The 12,391-nt window shown below is 39.4% G+C and overlaps 5 non-coding genes across 5 annotated transcripts; 3 read left to right on the top strand and 2 right to left on the bottom strand.

Annotated features, from left to right (window-relative positions):
* Positions 1–878: 878 nt before the first annotated feature.
* On the top strand, positions 879–951 carry TRNAT-UGU (transfer RNA threonine (anticodon UGU)). The gene has a single exon. It is a non-coding gene; the product is annotated as a tRNA-Thr (tRNA).
* A 1,191-nt stretch (positions 952–2,142) lies between these two features.
* Positions 2,143–2,229, bottom strand: TRNAS-GGA (transfer RNA serine (anticodon GGA)). Its single transcript has one exon. It is a non-coding gene; the product is annotated as a tRNA-Ser (tRNA).
* Positions 2,230–10,586: 8,357 nt separating this feature from the next.
* Positions 10,587–10,660, top strand: TRNAM-CAU (transfer RNA methionine (anticodon CAU)). Its single transcript has one exon. It is a non-coding gene; the product is annotated as a tRNA-Met (tRNA).
* Positions 10,661–10,789: 129 nt separating this feature from the next.
* TRNAG-GCC (transfer RNA glycine (anticodon GCC)) lies at positions 10,790–10,860 on the bottom strand. Its single transcript has one exon. It is a non-coding gene; the product is annotated as a tRNA-Gly (tRNA).
* Positions 10,861–11,565: 705 nt separating this feature from the next.
* Positions 11,566–11,654, top strand: TRNAS-UGA (transfer RNA serine (anticodon UGA)). Its single transcript has one exon. It is a non-coding gene; the product is annotated as a tRNA-Ser (tRNA).
* Positions 11,655–12,391: the final 737 nt, after the last annotated feature.

The following is a 12,391-nucleotide window of genomic DNA, read 5'->3' as shown; positions in this document are numbered from 1 at the left end:
CAACCATTTATTCCAAAAAATAATTCAATTCTCCATCTAGAGTAGATAAGTTCATAATTGGATTACTTAATGTCAAATCAGTACTTCAACTCGAATCTGGCATCTATCTTATGAATAAAATGCTTGGAACGAGTTCTGATCGCCAGTTTTTGTCAATGTTATATAACATCTCTCTCCATTTTTGAGGTGTAAATAATCGTTCTATAACTACAGTATTGGACCAAATGAGATTCATTCGTTAGAATAGCTTCCATTGAAACTCTGCACCTATCCCCTCCTATCTTAGGAGAAGAAACATTGTCTTCATGAACCGGATTTGGCTCAGGATTACCCATTCAAAAATATCCCAGGGTTCCCTGGATTTTGGAAGCTATCACTTGGTAGGTTTCCATACCAAGTCTCAATTCGATCAAGTCCGTAGCATCTACCAATTCCGCCATATCCCCTTCTCGAAGAACAAGATCATACCTTGATCTAATCCTATTATGTAATATCCATCAGCTTTATTCATTGGATATTTGCTCATATTGGGTGGGAGAAATATCCTCCCCTACTCCCTACTCCCTTCTCTCCCCTTCTCTCCCCTTCTCTATCTCTACCCCAATCGAATATGACTGGGAATCATTATATTATTTATCCATTTGAAATGCAATGTTATTATCCTCCCCTAGTCGATTTGGAAGAGTGAGTAAAACGATCGATATCAATTGACCCTTACTTCTCCTTTCTTTCCCTTGAAAGAATCTACATTCAAACAATGTTCCATTGTAATCGTAATCTGGATTGCGTCATTGAATCTGATTCGCGCTATAATCGTTAGGATTCCAAAGGAATCTATGGATCTCACCCCAATGAAATGGGGAGTGATATTCCATCGAGCCTGCTTAGCTCAGAGGTTAGAGCATCGCACTTGTAATGTGATGGTCATCGGTTCGATCCCGATAGCTGGCTCTTTTCTGTTCCTCTCATTTCCATAATCCACAAAGTTTTGTTAGGATCAAGATGGAATGGAGAATACTCTTACGATCGTTTCGTCGGGTCCGTCATGCCATGATCATTTACTCCCAACTAGGAACGGGATGAATGAAATGATTGGAGCTATTAGGATCAATAACAAATTGGAGAAAGATCTTCGTTTTCCATATAAAATAATTCCAGTAGTACTCATACGGGTTATACTATTCTTTCTTCTTTCTAGCACTATTTGTTAATTGAATAAGGAGTTTCTATGTCCCGTTATCGGTGACCTCGTTTAAAAATAATACGTCGTCTGAAAACTTTACCAGGTCTCACTAGTAAAAAGACCCAAAAACAGAAAGGATTCTATGACCGATCTTCTTCCAGGAAAATATCTCAATATTGTATCCGGCTAGAAGAAAAACAGAAATTGCGTTTTCATTACGGACTAACGAGCGACAATTGCTGAAATATGTTCGTATTGCTAGAAGAGCCAAAGGCTCAACGGGTCAGTCCTATTGCAATTACTTGAAATGCGTTTGGATAATATTCTTTTCGATTGGGTATGGCTCCCACCATTCCCGAGCTAGACAATTAGTGAATCATGGACATATCCGGGTCAATGACCATATGGTAGATATACCAAGTTACCCTTGCAACCTCAAGATGTGATTACTATAAGAGATCAACAAAGATTGAGAGCTATCATTAAGAAGAATATAGATCTGTTCCAGAGGGATAAATTGCCAAATCATTTGACTTTTCATTCCTTACAATATAAAGGATTCATCAATCAAATAATAGATAGTAAATGGATCAATTTGAAGATTAATGAATTGCTGGTCGTAGAGTATTATTCCGTCAAGCTTGAATCGAGAATGAAATGAAAGAGAGGGGTGGGTTGGTTGCTGGGCATCTGGAAATTATGTTCTTCTCCCTTCTTTTTCCCTTCCCCGAAGGAGACATTTTATAATCCTTACGTACGTTACTTGTTATCCGCGATACTTTTTTTTATTGCTTCTTAAAATAGTCTTTACTTTTCCCATACCACGAACCGATGTTCGTTCTATTTTCTCTATTACAAATAGAGGTAGATTGATCCTGGAATTAGGAAATAGTCCTATTGGGATTCAATAGATTGGAAAAACAATGGATGAGAAGAAAATAGATAGTAGGGCGAAGATACGGAAAGAGAGGGATTCGAACCCTCGGTAAGCAGAAGCCTACTTAGCAGTTCCAATGCTACGCCTTGAACCGCTCGGCCATCTTTCCTATGAGATCTCTTGGTTCTAATTAATAAAATGAGTCAATAGCAACTTCCTTACGAAACGAATTCTTTTTGTTCGGGTACGAACAGTTCAATCTTTCGGAAATAAATAGATAATAAATAAGGTAATGATTCAATCCCCCCCCCGGAAAGACGAAAGGACATTTTTTACAACTTCCTCTTATTTTAGGAAATCCTCAATCATCCCGGTTAATCCGACGTATTCGGATCGCCTAATCAAGAATTTAAGACAGATTAACTGATCCATTCCATATTATGATAATATATAGATCTGTAGTGATCATCTTATCAATTGTATAAGAACTAATTCTTTGGCAATGATCCTGTGTCATGATGACTATATTTTCCCGATATTCTTTTATCTATATGGATAAAGCACACAATTGCTGGGTAGGCATTTCATCCTCATTATGCAATGCTCGATCGTTTAACTCTTTCTTTGTTCGGATCATAATCGAACTGGACTTCCCGAGTTTACCCAATCTATTATTCTTTCAATACGAGCCTTTTTCCATTATTATTCATGTTACTAATGAACAATTATTCAATTTATTCCCTATCTATTCTAATTTTAAAGAATAGATTGGAATAGATAGAAATAGAACATATTAGATAGATGAGAAATATTTACGATTGTAAGGAAATCCATTTTATGGTATTGTGCACCAGAAAAAAATTTCGTTCATGGAATCATTTGCGTAAGGGAATGAAGGAAATTATCAAATCTGTAATTGACTATGCCTAGATCTCAGAGAAATGACAATTTTATTGATAAGACCTTCACAATTGTAGCAGATATATTATTGCGAATAATCCCGATGGCTCCGGGGGAGAAAGAAGCATTTACCTATTACAGAGATGGTGTGATTTGATATTTTTTCCGTTCTTCTTTTTTGGGGAAAGAAAAGGTAAGGTATTCGGGAATAAAAATTGGGTAAAATAAAACTTACGCTCAGTGAAGGTGAGTTCTGGAGATAGAACAATTCCTTCTGTCGTGTATCCCCGTCAATGCACCTTTAGATGCTTTCATCTCCTGAGGATTTTAGTACCGAGCGAAAGGTTACACCTATGCAATAGGCCTTGCTTGTATAGTTGAACCTATTTGATAGGCGCGCATGAGGGAGAAAGCACTACGTATGGAAATCGACAACACAAAAGCTTCGTTATAGCCCATATGCATTACCCTTTTCTGAAGGGTAGTGAGAATGGTTGGGACAACAAACATCCATCTCGTTTGTACTTCGGATACCCTTATAATGGAACCATCGGAGATTGTTGAAGTGATTAATCCCCGGAGAATACAGGGCGTTAAGAACAAAGAAATTGTTAGAGGTTCCATTCCTAGTAGTAAGATCCTTGGTATTTGGAAAAGAATCTTTGCAAGAAGGATGGCTAGAGATTCATTGGAAATACACTAGCCCCTGTTAATTCATAATATTGGGTCAGAATCTTTTTTTTTTTTTTTCAATTCCACGGATTACTCCCCATATTACCTACTGTAAAGAAAGGAGGATCCGTATGAGGTGGGAATCTCATGTACGGTTTTGAAGCGGAGATCATTTCAATGGAATGAACGACCGTAACGAATGTCAGCTCAATCGGAAGGGGAATATGCGGAAGCTTTACAAAATTATTATGAAGCTATGCGACTGGAAACTGATCCTTATGATCGAAGTTATATACTATATAATATAGGTCTTGTGCATACAAGTAATGGGGAACATACGAAGGCTTTGGAATATTATTTCCAAGCATTAGAACGGAACCCATCCTTACCACAAGCTCTTAATAATACGGCCTTGATCTGTCATTACGTGCGACTATCTGTACCATAGAATAACTTAGTTAATAACTACTACGAGTAAGGACAAAAGAAAAGGCTTTCTACATATGCACCGTCCCAAGTAACGGTATTTTATCAGCTGTAGCGAAAAAAACTCTCATAGGAGCCCGAATATGAATAGATAGAGCCTAAATATTCCATGGATAATAAATTCAATTGATGATGGAAGCACCATAAAGATCAATTATTGAAAGAAGGTTCGGGCTGATACGATCAAATCTGCTCATTGACAAGAATCAGGAATCAACTTATGTAATAGAGTTGATCTACTAAGCTATTGAGCAGCGGTGTAGCATCAGATCCTAAAGATGTGAAGTACTCCAGCCAGAGAGTACTCTCCAAAAATTCTATACGGAACTGAGATAGTTACCTTGCAAAAAGACTTTGATTTGGACAATCAATCTGAAGTATAGAAAGAGATATACTTCATCTTTTTGAGGGTAGGAGAAAAGATAGAACCTGATCATTGAATTGATTGGAAGTTAAATCAGAAACTCATGTCATTGACTTTTTTGGTCCTTTGGTTAATATGAACTCCCAATGAATCATCTCCAATTCTTTGGAAATTTTGGTAGAGGACTAAAGAATAGTGGATTGAGCCGTATGAGGTAGGAAACTCTCAAGTACGGTTCTGAGGGAAGAAAACTTTTCCAAGTTTACCTATCCCGACCGAGGAGAACAGGCCATTCGACAGGGAGATCCTGAAACTGCGGAGGCTTGGTTCGATCAAGCTGCTGAGTATTGGGAACAAGCTATAGCACTTGCTCCGGGCAATTACATCGAAGCACAAAATTGGTTAAAGATTACAGGACGCTTTGGAGAATGAGAGTTTCTATTATTGGGAAATCGTTTTCATTATTGAATATCTGACTCGAAATCAATGGGATTTTTCCAGAATATTCCCAAAAATTAGATTCTATTTCGTCGACATCTTATAGGAATATATTTACAATATAAAAAGAATACCTTTTCTGATTCTGGATTGTTGATGGATCTTCTTAATAGGGGTAAAATCCATCCGGATATTTTTTTCATTAATGATCCATGAATAACGATTTATAATGGATGGCCTTTTATATGGGACATACGGAGGAGTATCAATAGATGGATAAATAAATATATATATATATCCATATATACAGATATATTTATTTATCCATCTAGAAACGGTGTAGTGTAATAATCACCGTTGCTTTTTTAAAATTACAAAAAAAAGGCTTTTTTGCATGAAAAAAGCCCGCGGTCCATTGAGCACCTCAAAGATATGTCATAATAGAATTGAACACCTGCCTCAGATTGACTCCCGTATCATAGTCGCTCCAGTCATAAACTAGAAAATAAAGGGAGAAACGAGTTGAGATATATCTCTCGTAAGTTCACTAATTGCTATTGGCAGGTTTCTTATTATTTAAGTCCCGTCCGAAAAGAGGAGAATTCAATGACCATTCGTTCACCGGAACCAGAAGTAAAGAAAGTAAAGGTCGTAGTGGATAGAGAGATACTAAAAACATCTTTTGAAAAATGGGCCAAACCTGGTCATTTCTCAAGGACGCTAGCTAAAGGTCCTGATACTACCACTTGGATCTGGAACTTACATGCTGATGCTCACGATTTTGATAGCCATACTAATAATTTGGAAGATATTTCTCGCAAAATATTTAGCGCTCATTTTGGTCAACTAGCCATCATCTTTATTTGGCTAAGTGGGATGTACTATCACGGCGCTCGTTTCTCCAATTATGAAGCATGGCTGGCTGATCCCACTCACATCAAACCCAGTGCCCAAATAGTTTGCCAATAGTAGGCCAAGAAATATTGAATGGGGATGTAGGTGGAGGTTTTCGAGGGATACAAATAACCTCTGGGTTCTTCCAGATTTGGCGAGCATCTGGAATAACCAGTGAATTACAACTTTACTGCACTGCAATTGGTGCATTGATCTTTGCAGCGTTAATGCTTTTTGCTGGTTGGTTCCATTATCACAAAGCTGCCCCAAAATTGGCTTGGTTCCAGGAAGTAGAATCCATGTTGAACCATCATTTAGCAGGGTTACTAGGACTTGGATCTCTATCTTGGGCAGGACACCAAATACATGTCTCTCTACCCATTAACCAACTTCTAGACGCTGGAGTGGATCCTAAAGAGATACCACTTCCTCATGAATTTATTTTCAATCGCGATCTTTTGGCTCAACTTTATCCCAGTTTTGCTAAGGGAGTGACCCCATTTTTAACCCTGAATTGGTCGGAATATTCAGACTTTTTGACTTTTCGTGAGGATTAAATCCAGTAACGGGGGGTCTGTGGTTGACCGATACTGCGCATCATCATTTGGCTATTGCAGTTCTTTTCCTGATAGCCGGTCATATGTATAAGACCAATTGGCGCATTGGCCATAATCTCAAGGACCTTTTAGAAGCTCATAAAGGTCCATTTACGGGGGAGGGCCATAAAGGTCTTTACGAGATCTTAACTACCTCGTGGCATGCTCAGCTAGCTGTTAACCTAGCTATGTTAGGATCTTTAACTATTGTTGTACTCACCACATGTATTCGATGCCTCCCTACCCATACCTAGCTACTGATTATGGTACCCAACTCTCTCTGTTCACACATCATATGTGGATTGGTGGGTTTATCATAGTTGGCGCTGCTGCACATGCAGCGATTTTTATGGTAAGAGACTATGACCCGACTACTCAATACAACAATTTATTAGATCGCGTTCTTAGACATCGTGATGCAATTGTATCACACCTCAACTGGGTATGTATATTCTTAGGTTTCCATAGTTTTGGTCTGTATATTCATAATGAACTATGAGCGCTCTAGGACGTCCTCAAGATATGTTCTCAGATACTGCTATACAATTACAACCTATCTTTGCGCAATGGATACAAAACACTCATGCTTCAGCACCTGGTTCAACAGCTCCTGGTGCAACAGCGAGTACCAGCTTAACCTGGGGAGGTGGTGATTTGGTGACAGTAGGTTCCAAAGTGGCTTTGTTACCAATTCCATTAGGAACCGCGGATTTTTTGGTACATCACATTCATGCATTTACTATCCATGTGACTGTTTTAATCCTACTTAAAGGTGTTCTATTTGCCCGTAGCTCCCGTTTAATACCTGATAAAGCGAATCTGGGTTTTCGCTTTCCTTGTGATGGACCTGGTAGAGGAGGAACATGTCAAGTATCTGCCTGGGATCATGTCTTCCTTGGTTTATTCTGGATGTACAATGCAATTTCGGTAGTAATATTCCATTTCAGCTGGAAAATGCAGTCCGATGTTTGGGGTAATATAAGTGATCAGGGAGTGGTAACTCATATTACGGGAGGAAACTTTGCACAAAGTTCCATTACGATTAACGGGTGGCTCCGTGACTTTCTATGGGCACAAGCCTCTCAAGTGATCCAATCTTATGGTTCTTCATTATCTGCATATGGTCTTTTATTTTTAGGTGCTCATTTTGTTTGGGCCTTCAGTTTAATGTTCTTATTCAGCGGCCGTGGGTATTGGCAAGAACTCATTGAATCTATTGTTTGGGCCCATAACAAATTGAAGGTTGCTCCTGCTATCCAGCCCAGAGCCTTGAGCATTGTACAGGGACGTGCTGTAGGAGTAGCTCATTACCTTCTGGGTGGAATCGTCACAACATGGGCGTTCTTCCTGGCAAGAATTATTGCAATAGGATAAAGGCTAGGAGGATTTGAAAAGTATATGGCATCAAGATTTCCAAAGTTTCAGCCAAGGCTTGGCTCAGGACCCAACTACTCGTCGTATTTGGTTCGGTATTGCGACCGCACATGACTTTGAGAGTCATGATGATATTACCGAAGAACGCCTTTATCATAAAATTTTTGCTTCCCACTTTGGTCAGTTGGCAATAATCTTTCTGTGGACCTCTGGTAATTTGTTCCATGTGGCTTGGCAAGGCAATTTTGAAGCATGGGTACGCGATCCCTTACATGTAAGACCCATTGCTCATGCAATTTGGGATCCTCATTTTGGTCAACCAGCTATAGAAGCCTTTACCCGAGGAGGTGCTCCCGGTCCGGTCAATATTGCTTATTCCGGTGTTTATCAGTGGTGGTATACCATTGGCTTACGCACTAACGAAGATCTTTATGCTGGAGCTCTTTTCTTGCTATTTCTTTCTGTCATCTTTTTAATAGCGGGTAGGTTACATCTACAACCTAAATGGAGACCAAGTGTTTCATGGTTCAAAAATGCCGAATCCCGTCTCAATCATCATTTGTCAGGACTCTTCGGAGTCAGTTCTCTAGCTTGGACAGGGCATTTAGTTCATGTCGCTATTCCTGAATCAAGGGGAGTGCACGTCAGATGGGATAATTTTTTGGATGTATTACCGCATCCCGAAGGTTTAGAACCGCTTTTCACAGGTCAGTGGAATCTCTATGCTCAAAATCCTGATTCTAGTAGTCACTTATTCGGTACCTCCCAAGGGGCGGGAACTGCTATTCTAACTTTTCTCGGAGGATTCCATCCACAAACTCAAAGTTTATGGCTGACTGATATGGCTCATCATCATTTAGCTATTGCACTTGTTTTTTCAATTGCTGGTCATATGTATAGAACCAACTTTGGGATTGGTCACAGTATGGAAGATATTTTGGAGGCACATGTTCCTCCAGAGGCCTATTAGGACGCGGACATAAGGGTCTTTTAACACAATCAATAATTCTCTTCATTTTCAATTGGGTCTTGCTTTAGCTTCTTTGGGGGTTATAACTTCCTTGGTAGCTCAACACATGTATTCTTTACCCCCTTATGCATTCATAGCACAAGACTTCACCACCCAAGCTGCATTATATACTCATCATCAATACATTGCCGGGTTCATTATGACAGGAGCCTTTGCTCATGGAGCTATATTCCTCATTAGGGATTATAATCCGGAACAGAATAAGGATAATGTATTGGCGAGAATGTTGGAGCAGAAAGAAGCTATAATATCTCATCTTAGTTGGGTTAGTTTATTACTAGGTTTCCATACCTTGGGACTTTATGTCCATAATGATGTTATGCTTGCTTTCGGTACTCCAGAAAAACAAATCTTGATCGAGCCCATATTTGCTCAGTGGATACAATCTGCTCATGGTAAGACGTTATATGGTTTCGATATACTCCTATCTTCAACAAGTGGTCCATCATTCGATGCAGGTAAGAGCATATGGTTACCCGGTTGGTTAAATGCTATTAATGATAATAATAATTCATTGTTCTCAACAATTGGTCCTGGAGACTTTTTGGTTCATCATGCTATTGCTCTAGGTTTGCATACAACTACATTGATCCTAGTTAAAGGTGCTTTGGATGCGCGTGGTTCCAGGTTAATGCCAGATAAAAAAGATTTTGGTTATAGTTTTCCTTGCGATGGTCCGGGACGGGGTGGTACTTGCGATATCTCGGCCTGGGATGCTTTTTATTTAGCAGTTTTCTGGATGTTGAATACTATTGGATGGGTTACTTTCTATTGGCATTGGAAGCATATAATGTTATGGTAGGGTAATGTAGTGCAATTTAATGAGGCTTTCACTTATTTAATGGGATGGTCAAGACATTATCGATGGTTAAGTTCTTCACAACTTATTAATGGATACAATCCTTTTGGTATGAACAATTTATCTGTTTGGGCGTGGATGTTCTTATCGGGCATCTTGTTTAGGCTACTGGATTTATGTTCCTTATTTCCTGGCGTGGATATTGGCAGGAACTGATCGAAACTCTTGCATGGGCCCATGAACGCACGCCTTTAGCTAATTTAGTTCGATGGAGAGACAAGCCAGTAGCCCTTTCCATTGTTCAAGCACGATTAGTTGGATTAGCTCACTTTTCCGTAGGTTATATATTCACTTATGCAGCTTTTTTAATTGCCTCTACATCAGGTAAATTTGGTTAATTCTTCTTCATCAATTTCTCTGTGGGGTATTGTCATTGATACAATGACAATACCCCACAGAGAAAAGTAATCAACATAATATTACTCCATCTAAAATCTGATCTATATTTTGATTCCTGGTAGGTAATAGTACCAACTGAACTATTATGGCGAGAAAGAGTCTCATTCAGAGAGAGAAGAAGAGACAAGCACTGGAACGGAAATATCATTTAATTCGTCAATCTTTGGAGGAAAAAAGCAAAGTGTCATCATTGGATGACAAATGGGAAATTCATAGAAAATTGCAATCTTCACCACGTAATAGTGCACCTACACGTCTCCATCGACGTTGTTCTTCGACTGGAAGACCTAGAGCCAACTATCGAGACTTTGGATTGTCCGGACACATACTCCGTGAGATGGCCCACGCATGTTTATTGCCCATGATAAAAAAATCGAGTTGGTAGGAAAAGAAAAAAGTAATTGAAGTTTCTTGTGATAATGGGATATAGTACCCCTATCCCTATATAGGGATAGGGGTACTATATCCCATTATTGTTTTGTGTACCCATTCTGATTATGATATAAATCAATGGTGCGGAGTAGAGTAGTCTGGTAGCTCGCAAGGCTCATAACCTTGAGGTCACGGGTTCAAATCCTGTCTCCGCCAGACCAGAACATACGAAGTATTTTGGTCCGGAAAGGATTGCTCTCTCACTTATCAATTTATAATTGAATTATAAGTGAGGAAAAGAAACGATCAATACATGAACTATTCTTTTTCATATTCCATGTGAAGGGCGGGTAGCGGGGATCGAACCCGCATCTTCTCCTTGGCAAAGAGAAATTTTACCATTCAACCATACCCGCATTTCAATTATATGAATATCTATATATTCATATAATTGAAATGGAAAATACATATATGTTCAATCCCATTCGTAAGTAGATACCATTTTTGAATGGTCCAATTATTAATTCAATTACGGATATGGAAAACCCCTCCTCCTTGGGCCTGAAGTAAAAGGCCCTTCAGAAAAGCTATAAAGCCCTCCGGGAGGAGGGGGAGGGAGTGTGAACCTAAAACATCTAGAACATATCTAAGATATGAAAGAATTAAGGATACCTAAAAAAAGGACTGATCCGATCCATAATGATACACCCGAAATACAACATTTTTGCTACTTGACCAACCATCGGGAGAGGCAAGTGCAACAGGTACACCAATCACTAGTAAAAATGAAATAGCAATTAATGCAAACACAGCCGATTGGAAAGCAATAGTCATGGTTGTGATCTTACAAGCTCCCAACAGATTGAATAGACTATACCATCCGATCCCCAATTTTCAATTCTGATCAAATGCACTATGGAAAGGATTTGACCATAAATTGATCGAGCTTTCAAACTTTTTCAATTTGATATTTGAGTGTGAGAGGAGAGGGAAATTCGTTTCTTTTTTTTCCATTCCAGATGATGAAAAATCATCATATGTCACAGGTATAGTTGGTATCGACCCGACTTTATGCTTATAGTTAGGGATTATACGAAGGGGTAGAATAGAAGTTGTCCCCGGGAGAGATGGCCGAGTGGTTAATGGCTCCGGTCTTGAAAACCGGTATAGATAAAAAAAACTATCGAGGGTTCGAATCCCTCTCTCTCCTTTTGTTTTTCAACAATTGCATTTACCGGTCCAATAAAAAAAAAAAGAGAATAGCTCGGCTGTATATAGCCGAGCTACAAGGATCCAGTTGGAAAAAGAGTATTTGAAAAGACTCCTATCCCGCCGATATGGGAGATAGATGTAATGAAATTGAATCGATTTTTCTTCCATCTGGTTTGATCTATTGTTTCAGTTAAGAGGAGTCATGGAAAGGACAGGTTCGAAATCACGATCAATCCCTTTCTCAAATCCTGCTGCAGCTGCACGAGCCCTTCCCGCATGCCACAAATGACCTACGAAGAAGAAAAATCCTAGAACGAAATGGGAGGTGGATAACCAACTTCGGGGAGAGACATAATTCACCGCATTGATTTCGGTAGCTACACCACCCACAGAATTTAAAGAACCTAAAGGAGCATGAGTCATATATTATTCTGCTGAACGTCGTTCCTGCCAAGGCTGTATGTCTTTTCTCAACTTGCTCAGATCCAAACCATTAGGGCCCCTTAGGGGTTCCAACCAAGGAGCACGGAGATCCCAAAAACGCATCGTTTCCCCTCCAAAGATAATTTCTCCAGTCGGAGAACGCATAAGGTATTTACCTAAACCAGTAGGTCCTTGGGCAGACCCACACTAGCTCCAAGACGTTGGTCTCTAACTAAAAAAGTAAACGCTTGAGCTTGAGAGGCTTCTGGGCCGGTGGGCCCATAAAATTCACTGGGATAAACGGTATTGTTG

Source organism: Pinus tabuliformis, chromosome 3_1 (assembly GCF_031772625.1).
Source record: "Pinus tabuliformis cultivar Carrire ecotype Pingquan chromosome 3_1, CPIR1, whole genome shotgun sequence".
Classification (NCBI taxonomy): domain Eukaryota; kingdom Viridiplantae; phylum Streptophyta; class Pinopsida; order Pinales; family Pinaceae; genus Pinus; species Pinus tabuliformis.
The sequence above is the reverse complement of the archived record's forward strand: the minus strand, read 5'-3'. Positions and strand labels throughout refer to the sequence as shown.